This window comes from Schistocerca piceifrons, chromosome X (assembly GCF_021461385.2).
Source record: "Schistocerca piceifrons isolate TAMUIC-IGC-003096 chromosome X, iqSchPice1.1, whole genome shotgun sequence".
Classification (NCBI taxonomy): Eukaryota; Metazoa; Arthropoda; class Insecta; order Orthoptera; family Acrididae; genus Schistocerca; species Schistocerca piceifrons.
The window spans coordinates 786,504,753-786,516,556 of NC_060149.1; the positions used below are offsets into that span (position 1 = coordinate 786,504,753).

Below are 11,804 nucleotides of genomic sequence, written 5' to 3' on the forward strand. Positions count from 1 at the left end.
GATATAAAATGTAGACTGGCAATGGCAAGGAAAGTGTTTCTGAAGAAGAGAAATTTGTTAACATCGAGTATAGATTTATGTGTCAGGAAGTTGTTTCTGAAAGTATCTGTATGGAGTGTAGCCATGTATGGAAGTGAAACATGGACGATAAATAGTTTAGACAAGAAGAGAATAGAAGCTTTCGAAATGTGAGATGGGTAGATCATATAATTAATGAGGAGGTATTGAATAGGATTGGGGAGAAGAGAAGTTTGTGGCACAACTTGACTAGAAGAGGGGATCAGTTGGTAGGACATGTTCTGAGGCATCAAGGGATCACCAATTTGGTACTGGAGGGCAGCGTGGAGGGTAAAAATCATAAAGGGAGACCAAGAGATGAATACACTAAGCAGATTCAGAAGGATGTAGGCTGCAGTAGGTACTGGGAGATGAAGAGGCTTGCACAGGATAGAGTAGCATGGAGAGCTGCATCAAACCAGTCTCAGGACTGAAGCCCGCAACAACAACATGGAAATGATAGATTGTTACTCACCATACAGAGGTGACGTGGAGTTGTAGACAGGCAAAACAAAAAGTGTGCCCCAGGGAAGTGTGTTGGACAATACTAACAGTAATCTCAGACTTTTTGCAGATAATACATTATATGTAATGAAGTACAGTCTGAAAGAAGCTGCCTAAATATTTAGTCAGATCTTGATACGTCAAAGATTAACAACTTGCTTTAAATATTCAGAAATGCAAAACTATGCACTTCACAAATTGGAGAAACTTGATATCCAGTAGCTATAATATCAATGAGTCACAGAATCAGCCAACTCATACAAATTACCTGGATGTAACATTTTGTAGGGATATGAAATGGAATGATCAGATAGACTCAGTTGTGGGTAAAGCAGGTGGTAGACTTCGCTTTATTGGTAGAACATTGGGAAGTGCAATCAATATATGAAGGAGATTGCTTCCAAATCATTCATGCAATCCATTATAGCATATTGCTCAAGTGTGTGGGACCCATACCTAATGGAACTAACAGGGGATACTGAACATATACAAAGAAGGGCAGCACAAATGGTTACGGGTATGTCTGACCTGTGGGAGAGTGTTATAGTGATGCTGAAGAAACTAAACTAGTATACTCTTGAAGAGAAACATAAACTGAAAGTCTACTCATACAGTTTCAAGAACTGGCTTTAAATGATGGCTCTAAGAATATACTACAAAGAGGACTATGACTTCACAACGTGTTGTTAATGTCACTTTCATGTACAGAAAAGTGGTGGTACCTACTTGCATATAGTGTTTGATGTGAAACCAGATCTGGTCGCTGTAGTTTGTGGTGATAATACAAGGGGTAATCAGAAAGTTTCATTCAAAGGCTGTAAATTCCAGAATCTGTATACCAATCAGACAAAAGTGTTGTGAGCATTGAGGCAGTCATGTACATGGGCAGGGAAGAGGGGAAAAGGTTGTTAGCTTCTGCTTACGATGACAGTGTATAGGACGTCAAACGGTCAGGAATTGTGAGTGGGCATCCAGGACTGCCGTTAAATGTCAGAATAGGAAATTAGATAAAATAAAGAGAAGATATTTCAGTGTACTGTATACAAAGGGCATGCCTATGGTCGGAAGTTACCAGGTTTAGGCCAGTCTAGGGGGCCAAAAAACTAATTGAAATGGGCAATGGAAGGGGAGGCGGTTCATGTTAATTGATGTCAATGGCTGGTCAAGGAATGCCGAACCAGAGGCTCTGTCTCCCAAAAAGACATCTGTTCTGCTCGCAGTCTGGATCACAAGAGAGCGAGGTAACCGAGTTCTGCACTGCAGAATCGTCCAGCGTTCACAAACATGAGCTGTATCCCACACACACTATTGGCTAAAACCGATGGTGTGACATTGATAGCAGTTTCAGCAGAGGGCTTAAGGCATCTCTTGTCAGTAGCTTTAAATGGACAGAACTGTCTTGGTTCTCACAGGCAAGCAACTTGTACCATGTAGGCAGAGCGGAAGTTGCTCTGGGAGAAAACCTGTAAAGATTTGACTGGGGACTTTGAAATAAAATTTGTTAAACCCATTCCTTAAAATATTCCTTGACTTGCTGCCACCCTGTACAGTCATCCCACCAATTCACTGGGCTGAAGATACCCATTTGGTGAAACACAATGTCCTGCTGTGTCGTTAACTGCTTGCTACACATCCTCGTTGGACAGGAGTTGTTGACCCTTCAAGGCCTTTTTTAAGGGACCGAAAGCTTGATAATCACATGGAGAGAGATCAAGACTATAGGACACATGCTTGAGTGTCTCCCACTTCATTTGTCGTAACTTCTGCATTACAGTTGCGATATGGAGACATGCATTATCATGAAGCAGCAGCACCTCTTGTCGCAACCAGCAGGGAGCTTGACGCATAATTCCACAATTGTGGTTTTCGACAGACACGCTTCCCCATACTCATTCTTCTGTCTCTGATGGATGTCTTCCGATGTTTGTCGTCGAGCAGCCAAGAAAATAATAATGCATGTTGGTCATGTTTGGACGGATTTGGTAATTATGTCACTATAGTCCACGTTTCTGCAGTTGGCGCGTACACGAATGCCACACTAATGCTGTGTGTACATGTCGACGCTTATATACCCGCTTCGGAATCACGCTATGTATACGCTGCAGCAACACCTTCAAACGGAAACTTTTTGATCACCCCTTATAAATAAGGAAAAAAAACACCTTACTTGAAAATTTGTGTAGCATACATCACTAACATAATTCCGGGGAATCAGTTTACAGCTGTTCTACAAGATTTCGATCATCGAGACTCTTAGGACTTAATGGACAACGCAGGCAGGCACTGTCGCACAGGGACAGCAAGAATAACTAAAACCAAAATAATGCGAAGAGTACACAAAAGCAAGAAATATTAACCAGTTTAAATGAAGAAAAACTAAATACCTACAACATATCTTACAGACCGTCAAATATATACTTTATAAAAGGAAAGATCAAGGGTAAAAGAAGAAAAGGTCGAGGAAGAATATCTTGGTTGGATAACATATAATTGTGTAGGATTACGAAGTGCAGACCAGCTACTGCATACTGTGATTTATGGAATAAAAATGCATTGTTGGTCCCAAATTGTCTGATTTACTCTATTCTTGTATCATGTAAAACTGTTACTTTAACATTTTCTAGGTTCTTCATGAACATGTTGTCAACTGCTGAAGCAGCAATTTTTCATTTAAACAATTATTGGTGAGCAATAGTATCAGGGTGAGCAGTAGTATCAGAAAAGAACTTGATGTGCACAGGTGCTATCTTGAAGCTGTAACTTTGGTCACCCCTGAAAAATATCTAACGTAATGAGTGCAGGTCATTGCTGCCCACTGCCCTTCTGGTCGATGTCCGGAGATATGTGGACACATGCTCCTCTCCCCCATCCCTCAAGCTTTAGATGGTTATCATATCCCCTCCTCTACCACTCGAGCGCTGTGTGAGTCTTGTGGAGATTTGCTATTGCCAGCTTCAGTAGGTCAAATCCCATGGTTCACTAATAAAGCTCTACTGAACCAAGCTACAACCATCTAGTTTCAACATTAAACTGTTGAGCGACACTATTCCAATGCATGAAACAATCTTTAATTGTTATGATTAACACCAACTGATTCCAATCTCACTTGGCATAGGATTTTTACTGTGAAAATGATAAATAATTATTTACCATTTTGGCGTGTTTAAAATCAGCCTAAATACATTTCATCATTTTTATGATAGAGCATTTTTGCGAGGGCCACAGATATTGCCGGCACATTCTGCAACACCTGCAGGTTCCATCTGAGCATTAGTAGACATGTGACCTTCAGGCCAGCAGAGATTCACCTCTGGTGGTGTCTACAAATCTTGGGCAAACCCTGCTGTCCTCTCCATTTCTCCAGCATTCTGCTGGTCAGTAGATAGGAGCATCACAGGCCAGCCTTCAGGTGGCCACATTGTGTGTCCTCACAAGTAGGATGCCGAGGAGAGAACAGGCATATACCTTCGATAAGATGAGAGGGTATCAGGTTACACATCCAGTGTCAGGTGACACACTTGGGCTGCTCAGTACCCCCAATCCTCTGCCCTTGGAACCACCGTGAATTGATCAAGGCCACCCAGGAAATCAACAGGGCAATTGTGCCACTTGCATTCAAGGTCATGATGTAACCAGTTATGTGAGATAAAGATGGCCGCAACCCTCTTCCCTCTGCTATGGACCAATGAGGATCACGCACCCCTCCACACCTTCATCTTTTATATGTGCGACACTTCTGTGGGAGGGGTTACTCAGGAGCTGGACAGCATTGGGAGAAATGTGTCTGTTTGTTAACAACATTACATGACACCAACAGAGATCTAAGCTAGGAAGATATGCAAGTACTCTCAGTTTTACATATTTTTCGTATTTTCCATAGTCCTACATATTTGGTCCAATTACGCAAGCCTGTTACCAATGTCACAATGACGTCATGATACTCTCAGGCAATCACAATGGAGAATTAGGTATCACTGATACTGCTGCAGATTTCCATCTTTAATAACTGTTACACTCTGGAGCTGGCTACCATAGAGATATGCCGAGTCTGTTAGTCAATAACAAATTATGTCACTCATTATCTCTTTATTAGTAATAGATTAATATTTTGAGGCACCACCACACACTACACCCAGACAGGTAATATGTAGATACTTTCAGTTTTACCTATTTTCTACAATTTTTTACATTGTATCCAGTTACATGTCTTGCGTGTCAACACTGCATTCCATAGTTCCACACCGTCATGTTCCGGTGTCATGTTACGTTGTGTTGGGGCGTGTCACATCACAACATCACATCACAGTGTGTCAATGTCATGATGTTGTCAGCTTTGGTCCCAATTTATGTATCACTGCTTAACCAATACTTCATTACTAGTGTGTGACTACATAGTGTTAGAAATGAACACATCGGTAGAAATAGTAATGCCATACAGAATTCTATAAGCACTAATCATTTCTAACCAAAGGTATTGTATACGAAATGCACACAGCACTACACTACCAGATTATGTGGCATCATAGTAAAATTCTAATGCCTCCAACCAAAGAAACGGAGCAGTATCTCACCAACCCCCCACGAAAATCATCTCACCTGCTGAAGAGCAGATCATCCGTCACACTCTGATGTGTGAATGTGTAGCCATGGGCGCTGATGTTTGCAGACACAATAACCAGCAATTACCGAGGAAGATGCTGTTGGTGGTTGGCTCTGCTGCTATATCAGTTCTGGTCGAGAGATCTCCCGCCTGCGGTAATAATGGCAAATAGGTGCCAACAAGTTGGCGGGAATATGAAAGACTAGTACACACTAAGGTTATGAGTAACTCTCCCCAGCATTCGCAGGTCGAACGAGCCATATGAGATGCTGGTAGGATATGGAACTCCTCGTCCGATCATGGCCACCAGGTCATGAATGGGAGACATCCACATATCTGTCTAACACTAGGCCAGACATCTCCCCAGCTCTGGTAGAGAAATTTGCATAATGAATGTGTAATCACCTTTGACCTAGTAGCTGTCGCAAATGGAGCTCAATCACTCAGGGAGAGGGCATCCTGCCACAGCAAAAGCTTTTCAAAGCCTTTGCAGATAAATGTCACTAACACCTTAAATGCCCAGCACATCCCTCCCTATTCCTCATACATGAGCGGGACTGGTACAACAGACGTATCCTGTACTACATGTGAACCATACCTAGTACATCAAATGAAAAATTCAGCACAAAAAATACAAACCTAGGACCATGTCGACCATGGGCTAGATCTGCCAGACATGTAACTCTCGCAATATTACAGCGTGGCGTCACTATAAGACTCATAAATACAGTCGTGCTCATAAATTAAGAATAATTGCAGAATGTGGTGCCACACAACGTGGCACTACACAAAACTGGTGCTAATAGCATAGGCACATAGGGAACACACATGTCACAGATCTATAAGTCCACAGTATTGGTGATAAGTTGAGAAAACCACTCCGAAACACATATGCTACAAAACGCCAGTTTCCTGCGCATGTACCCTGACATCAATATGGGATACGATCACCATGCACACATACACATGCCATACAATGGGTTGGCATACTATGGATCAGGTGGTCGAGCAGCTGCTGGGTTATAGCCTCCCATTCTTGCACCAGTTCCTGTCAGAGCTCCTGAAGTGTCATTGGGGTTTTAAGACGTGCAGCGATACGTTGACCACGAGCATCCCAGATGTGCTTGATGGGGTTTAGGTCTAGAGAATGGGCAGGCCACTCCATTTGCCTGATATCTTCTGTTTCAAGGTACTCCTCCGTGATGGCAGCTCGGTGGGGCCGTGCGTTATCATCCATCAGGAGGAAGGTGGGATCCACTGCACCCCTGATAAGGCAGACATACTGGTGCAAAATGATATCCCAATACACCTGATCTGTTACAGTTCCTCTGTCAAAGACATGCAGGGGTGTACGTGCACCAACCATAATCCCACCCCACACCATCAAACCACGACCTCCATACAGGTCCCTTTCAAGGACATTAAGGGGTTGGTATCTGGTTCCTGGTTCATACCAGATGAAAAACCGGCGAGAATACTGTTCAGACTATACCTGGACTCGTCCGTGAACATAACCTGGGACCACCGTTCCAATGACCATGTACTGTATTCTTGACACCAGGCTTTACGGGCTCTCCTGTGACCAGGGGTCAGTGGAATGCACCTTGCAGGTCTCTGGGCAAATAAACCACGTCTGTTCAGTCGTCTTTAGGCTGTGTGTCTGGAGACAACTGTTCCAGTGGCTGCGGTAAGGTCCCGAGCGAGGCCATCTGCATTACTCGGTGGCCATCTTCGGGCACTGATGGTGAGATATCTATCTTCTTGTCATGTTGTACACTGTGAACGTCCTGTACTGGAGTGCCTGGACATGTTTCCTGTCTGCCACAATCGTTGCCATAATCTTGAGATCACACTTTGTAGCACACGGAGAGCCCGTGCTACGACCTGATATGTTTGAGCAGCCTCCAGTCGCCCTAGTATTCGACCCCTCATAATGTCATCAACATGTATTCTTTGAGCCATTTTCAACACACAGTCACCATTAGCATGTCTGAAAACGTCTGCACACTTACTCGCTGCACTGTACTCTAACATGCACCAATACATCTCTGCGTATGCGAACTGCTGCCAGTGTCACCATGCGACGACCGCAGGTCAAATGCACTGCATGGTCACACACCGAGGTGATTTAAACCCGCAAACTGCCCACCAGAGCGATGTTTCACCATGCAGCAGTATTATCCTTAATTTACGAGCATGAGTGTAGATGCTGAAATAATCCAAACTCTATATGACCTCACAAAACACACAGACGTGACTGAACAATGGCCACAGTGCAGCAGAAAAATAAGCTCTTCCTATATGAAAAGTCATAGACTTACTGAGGTCATGATTCTATAAAATATGAATTTAGAGACTGAGCACCATTTGCTGGTAAGTATATCATCCAAAGACCAATTACCACCGTGATTCAAAAATGTGAACAATACACGCACAATGAGTTGCACGTGCCTGGTAACAGTGCAATCAGCACCGTATTAATGACGTGATTATGTGCACCGCTACAGACCCAGGAAGCGAGTGGTCGAAGACTCCACTGTAAGCCTGCAGACAACCCTAGGAATACTGGCTAGTCTTCTGTTGTGCAACATTTCTCTCATGAGTTTCAAGGCACACAAAGTCAAAGTGTGGACATTGGTTGACAGGAAGCTCGGGAAGCGGTCTGCACAAAGCTGAAAAATGAAGGGGAATCACCAACTTTTGTGCCTTGCTAGGAGTAACGGTCCACAATTATTTTCCAACGGTTTTCATCTGATAACTGGCACCATCTCCTAAGATGGGATGCTCTAACAGCCACAGAGAAACAGGATCCAAGGATAGCCCATGTGCTGCTGGTATGGGAGGAAACTGGCGAACTGGCGACTGATACTGTTGACAGTGTGTGCCACCTGGCAAAGACCAGTAACAGCCAGAGGAATAAAAACGCATGAAGTTATTTCCATTATGCATCTGCAAGCAGCTGCCTAGTCTTGTTAACAAAAAATACATGACTTAGTAACAAAAAATGGTTCTGAGCACTATGGGACTTAACTTCTGCAGTCATCAGTCCCCTAGAACTTAGAACTACTTAAACCTAAGGACATCACACACATCCATACCCGAGGCAGGATTCGAACCTGTGACCGTAGTGGTCGCGCAGTTCCAGACTGTAGCGCCTAGAACCGCTCGGTCACCCCGGCCGGAATTTAGTAGCAAAAACACTCCATACTTGCACTCTTTACAATAATATCAACGGATGTTGGACGTTAAGGTTCTACCATGAATCCAGCTCTCAGATATCGTAAGAGCTCCGATAGCAATGTGTGTGAATCAACGAACAGTTACCGTGCACTCTGGTGGTGTTTCCCATTACAACATGATCCAATACATTTGGAAGACTTTACATGTGGAAAAATCATACCGAAACTAGAAGGAGGACTAAGTGTGACGAGTGCAGTTCAGGAGTTTGCTACTGCTCACAGCACTGTTTCACACAAATGGAGAGTGTTCTGAACCATAGGGACTGCTGTCCGAAGGAAATGAAGTGGTCGGCCACAGTCAAGCACAGCACCAGATGAACACTATATTGTGGAAGAGTTAAGAAGATACCTATGTCAAACAGCAGGCATAACTGGTGGGCCTGCAAGGGACGCAATATTACATTCCATAGTGGCAGGGAACTGCATAATGGAGGTGGTCTCTGCCTGATCGTTAGTATGCTGTATTCTGTTGGCACCTGCGCATGAGACACATTCTTTTCGATGGTGTCGAGAGCACACGGACTGGAGCAATGAGCAGAGGGGTTGTGTGCTCTTCTCAGATAAGAGAAGATTCAGTGCAAGTAGTGATTCTTGGTGAACCGTCATATGGTGAGAGGTGGGAACACGTAATGCACCCAGCAATGTTATTTAAGGTGATCGTTTTGGTGGTCCATGTGTTATGCTGTTGTGAGGCATAATGTTGCATAGGCGTCGTGACATCCAACTCTTTGAACTCGGTATACTCACCAGTCAACATTATTGCAACACAGACTCCTTCCCCACCTGTGTCTTTTCACGGGTTCATTTGGGGGTGACTTCATTTTTATGGATTACGGTGCATGACCGCATCGAGCAACACAGGTTGGGGAACCAGATGATATTCGAGGAATGGACTGGACTGCCTGTTCTCCCCGGCTTAAATCCCATCTGCACGTACGATAAGAGTTGGGGAGACATACTGTGGCATTTCCACATGCACCAACCATCATCCATCTGTTGTCAACCGCACTAGAAGACTGGAATGCTTTATCACAAGAATTTCTTATAGAGCTTGTGGCCAGCATGGGAGCACGTTGCTGAGCATGCATTGCCCTGTCAGGCTGTGTTAGTACTGTATTTGTAAAAGTGTAGAACAACACTGACTGCATCATAACACAACAGTATGACCACCAACAGCAAATGCTTTTTACCAACGATGATTATTCACAATAATAGCAAAAAAACTATCCAGTATAGATCACGATGGCGGCACTTCCAGTCAGATGACTTTCTAAGTGTGATTGAACTCACTCTGTTTTATATGTGCCGTGATATGGGTACCCAAGAGTCATGAGATCGGTGTGTGGAGTCCAGCAACAACAGGCGACATGGTGCACAGTGCTACTCTGCACACCAAAAATGCATACTTAGTGGTGTATATTTATTAAAGTATCAACCTAGATGTCTATAGAAATGTGGAATACAGCTCCGAAGCCTGACAACCATAAATGGGGTTATCATTAACAAAACACATAAGTGTTCATTACTGGAAATGGAGGAAAAAAGAGAACTATGAACATGAATCCGAAAATGTATCGTGCGATGTCCCACCCAGTTCTATACGGATCAGTTTTTGCCTACAAATGACCATGGTTGGCGATCAGACTCATAATTATAATGGGTGGACACTAGTGTGCAGTAAGGCCTCAGTGTTGATTGCACTAATCACTCTAAGTACTTCATAGCTAAGCTCTTACCACACAATCTTTATAATTCTGAATAATTGGAACTGATATAGTAACTTGACAAGCAAAAATGGGGTAGGAGAGCACGGAATGTAAGTCATAATCACTTTGAAATAGCGACATACACTGCATATGGACAATATGGATCCTACACATGTATTATTTTCGTTACTGCAGCAAATGACACATTTATCAGTACGGAGCAAATCTATTTTAAACCTGAGACACTTTTATGTAAAATAACACTGAACTGTTGAGTGAAAAGATCCTACTAAGCATTAAAGATGCACAGCTACTGTGGTCATGTTATGTGTAACTTTTGTAACTAACAAACATCTTTCCTTAACGTTATCTTTACACAAAATTGATCACTGACTGAAAATGAGTTTTTATGCTGACGTTTCATGATAATTTTTAACATACAAAATTTTTGAACTGATAGTACTTCAATGCAATGTAACAAAACCACTTCCCTGCACTTTTGTTGAAACATAAATTTAGTTAGTCACACATCATCAATCATTAAAATTATATGTTATGGACACCACAGTAATAATATTTTTTGTAGTTAAGTTTAATGAAAATGTGTATAATACCTCTTGTTGTCTTCTTCTGCAGCTGTTCTTAGTATATTTGTCGATGTAATAATATTGCTGGTACTTTGTACACAATCTGGTGCTCTGCTTAATATGGCAATAGTAATTTTAAGCACTTTATATAGGCCTATGTACAACCAGCTTATGATCTGAAAATATTGCTGATTAAATGTCACAGTATGTGTAAAGGGCATACCAAACATCTACCGAAATAACAATACTGTGATAAAGCTTGTTTTTACACGCTTAACTTGTATTACTTACCCTGTACAAGAGGACGACGAATCATGACTTTTACAAATGTTTCGTCGTTATGAAAAATACAATATACTGAACTTCACCATAGAAATAAATACTTCAGTCCTGTTGTGGTGTTCAGCAACGTATTGCAGCCTCTGGCGAGATTTTACTGCTGATGGATGGTCTAGCAGCTTTTACACAGTGGCTTCCAAGTCGTAATTTCCATCGTAATATTTGGCCAGTACAGTGGGTAATGCTGCAACGTAATATCTACCTCCTTCACAGCAAACAACGACTTCCCAATGACCCTCGTAATAACATTGCCACTTCTGCTTGTTTGACGAATATTTGCTTAATACTGTAGAATTATCTGTAGCAATAATTTCCCGTCCATCCTAGGCAGTTTAACAATGATTCTATTCATTTTAATCACCGCACAACACACTATGCGGGCACCACACCCCACGCTTCTTCACAACCCTTCCCACTCACAGAGAGAACTGTTCTCGAACTTTCTTTTGTAACGTTTCCCCCATCTTAACCTTCCGCGGGGAAGTCCCTTTAGATTTCAACTTAAGCCTAAAGCCATGGCTCGTTACAACTTTAGTTACAAAGGTTCATAATACTTTTAAAATTAAGATCTACTTAACAATATAGAGAGATTAATACAAAAAGCATTGTTTACAACTATACATTTAAAATAAATTTGAAGATTATTGGTTGCGTACTTCTCGTGCTGGTGGCAGCACCCAACAGCGACGAGCTGCCCTGCTGGCGTTAGATGGCATATGCACTCTCAGAGCTCTATCATCTCACTGCTTGCTTTATAGAGGTTTTTTACAAC

At 42.6% G+C, this 11,804-nt stretch overlaps 1 long non-coding RNA gene across 3 annotated transcripts in view; it reads right to left on the minus strand.

Annotated features, from left to right (window-relative positions):
• The window catches only part of LOC124721228, a 91,012-nt gene extending 79,529 nt beyond the window's left edge, over positions 1-11,483 (minus strand). Inside the window, exons 1-2 of one of the 3 annotated variants that reach the window (XR_007006298.1) lie at positions 10,985-11,483; positions 10,721-10,869 (exon numbers count right to left, since the gene is read on the minus strand). This is a non-coding gene — a long non-coding RNA (uncharacterized LOC124721228). The remainder of the gene's footprint in view (positions 1-10,720; positions 10,870-10,984) is intronic. The other 2 variants (XR_007006297.1, XR_007006299.1) reach the window with 2 other exon arrangements.
• Positions 11,484-11,804: the final 321 nt, after the last annotated feature.